The sequence below is a fragment of the Limulus polyphemus genome, unplaced genomic scaffold (genome assembly GCF_000517525.1).
Source record: "Limulus polyphemus unplaced genomic scaffold, Limulus_polyphemus-2.1.2 Scaffold820, whole genome shotgun sequence".
NCBI classification, from domain to species: domain Eukaryota; kingdom Metazoa; phylum Arthropoda; class Merostomata; order Xiphosura; family Limulidae; genus Limulus; species Limulus polyphemus.
Window position 1 is genome coordinate 372,065 of NW_013666430.1, and position 3,081 is coordinate 375,145.

The window sequence follows — 3,081 nt, forward strand, 5'->3', positions numbered from 1 at the left end:
ATGTATTTTCAAATCGAAATTATTTTTATTATTGTAACAAAAGTATCACTTGATGGAGCTTTTTTTCCTACCAGGTCACTTTGAGGAAATTTATTTAAAATTTTTAGAGAAACATATAAATAGTCTACTTAAATATATATATATATATATATTATTTGTATTTCTTGAAACACTTTTATTGTTAGTAGAATTCAGTACAAGACGAACCATAAAGTTACTGTATTATTAAAGTAGTTGTTGATGATGAAATAAACTCTGTACTGGATTTAAGTGTTTTTACTGAACAGCTTAAGAGCCAACGACATGCAAACTTGGTTTAATAACGTTCGTACTACAATTAATGTTGCTGCTTGGTGTTTGAATATTATTGACAGCTGAAAATTATACCAGTTAATAAAACATCTATTAAATAAATAAATAATCTACTTCTTAAAATATAGTAATCAACGTTATCCGCGAAAGAAGTATCCCATAATGAGAAAAAAATATTTCTGATTGAACGCGGACAGATTATCCAACTTCTATGTAGTTGATTTACTTTTTGAGCTAATCGAATTCTTGGTGATGAAATATCTTTAACTCAAGAACCTCATTGCTAACTCTTCTTATAACTGTATACTAACAAAACTATTATTCAAATCACGTTGCTAAACTATAAAACTTGATTGATTATAACTACATATGACTAAGAGTACTTGCTTGTAAATCATTGTAATGTTTGTTTTCTTTGGTATTTTCAACCTAAACATCACCTTAGGGTACAGGTTTAACCATCCTCAAACTAGAACTACTGAACAGAAGAAAGACACTTGTCAGCAGCATACACCGTCTAATACGTAGATACATAATAACGGGAATAACTGTTACAATTATATCTCCCAATAGTTGAAAGCAGGGAATGTGTTTTAGCGGCATGTAGGGGTTCGAACATTAAGCTTTCTGTCTTCAGCTTGGCACGTTAACCATCAGGACACGCACGGTCTATTGTTAAGTCAGAAACACTGCTTGTTGGATAAATGTTAATTTGATGAACTTGTTTGGTGAGTAATTATTGTTCAGCTGATTATTTGTTCGCTTGTTGAGTTTGCGCAAAGTTATTGGTATTTTTAAAACACTTTTAATTTACTTTGAAAGAACAATATCAATATTACAACCACCAGGCCATGCCAGGCCTTTATTTAGCTGATAACAGCATTTAATTATTGTAATTTTAAAGTCATTTCAACTGTTAATAAATACATTCAGGTAAAATGTATTTTCAGACTTATACTTCACATATAAATTTCAGATTGTTGACTAGGAAGCTTGGATGCACTTTCAAGAGATTTGAAAAGTAGTTGTAATATCTAACTGATGAAGAAGGCCTAACATACATGGTAGCTTGAAGGTATGAATAAGCTTAATTTATATGTGAAATTTAGTCTAAAATCTTCTTTACATGATAGTACTGTTTATTATTTGATATTGTTACAATTAACAGCACTCTTTAGTGTTTTATATATTGCTACATTTAACTGTACTCTTTGATATTCGATAGTGCTCTTTATTGTTTCAATATTGTTACAGTCAAAAGTAATCTAAAGTATTTGTCTATTACTACATTGAACTGCTGTATATGATATTTGGACAATGTCAAAATTAATACCAGCGTTTAATATTGAAATTGTGTTATAATTAATGTTTTACTATGTCAAAATCTTGTTTAGTGTTTAAATGGTGTTAAAGAAAAGCACAACAGATTAATGTTTGAAGATTGTAACAGTGTACAATTTATACAGTGTTTGGTTATAGTAACAAATAACAACACTACTTAGTTTGTTACGTTTGATTATTATTACTGTTACCACACAACATTTTAATGTTTAAACGTTTGAAACTGCATATTTTTCTCTTTTATGTATTCTTGTAACTAACATAACTGTGTAGTATTTGAATATTGAAACAATCAAAGCAATCACTGTTTAACTTTTAAATAGCATAAAAAGTTATTTTGACCTACCTATTGTAAAACACAAAAGGACAGGTCAAAGTACTTTCTCGGAAATAAGTTGATTCATGTGTGTGTGTGTTTCCTGTGATATAAACTGCCTAGAATCTAACTGTTGACAGACGTTTATCCATGGAAACGGGTTGGTTTGCAACAAACCTACTCTTATGAAGACATATTGATTGTTTGAAATAGTTGGCTCGTCAAGTGTATATCATATTTTCAAAGAAATAATGCAACATTAAACATCGCAGTTTTATGATTTTCACAGTTGGGAATCCCTATAAAACAGATAATTGTCCAGCTGTAACGTTAAATGCACAATATGTTTCTCTAAGTTATGACTTTACACATTCGACGATTCGTTTTCGAAGAAATATAAAAAAGATATACCACTATCAGATTTTAGTCAATCTATATTGCAATTGACATTATGAAGAACTCTGATCGACGTAATGTTTCCACGACAAGTATGGTATCTATAGCAACTAATAGTTGCATGTAAATGTGTACATGTTACTGTTTTACATCGTTATTTAATTTTCATTCTTAGTTGAAGAGTATAATAATATCATAATTACCTCACATCATGTTCTCGGTCATTCAACTGATGCTCTTGTTAACCAGAGATACAGGTATACTTAACAAACAGTTCTAGGTAAATGTATGTACATAAGCGTATTGAAATACCTGTTCTTAGATGGTATGTAAACTTCTCTACTTAAAGAGTGTTTATCGTTTTAGTATGTGTATATTTAAACGTCTGCATTACTTCACGTATAACCGTATTTGTTATGATATATACACAAATCTACAGTTAGTAACTTTACAGGAAAACATTTATAGTTAGAGGTTTTAACATATCATCTCTCTCTTAACCAGAGGCGCCTCGGTGGCAGAGATCGGACGTAAGAAAAGAATCCTGGATTTATCAGATTTTGGTGAAAATTATAAAGAATTAGCATACGATGAGATATGACGATTACAATATGCTGTTTCGAAAACGTACAAAACTTGACTAGGTTGACAGGCCACATAACCAGCAGAAACCTCACAGTTAAAGACAGTACTTCTTGTGTAACTGATGGGTCCGC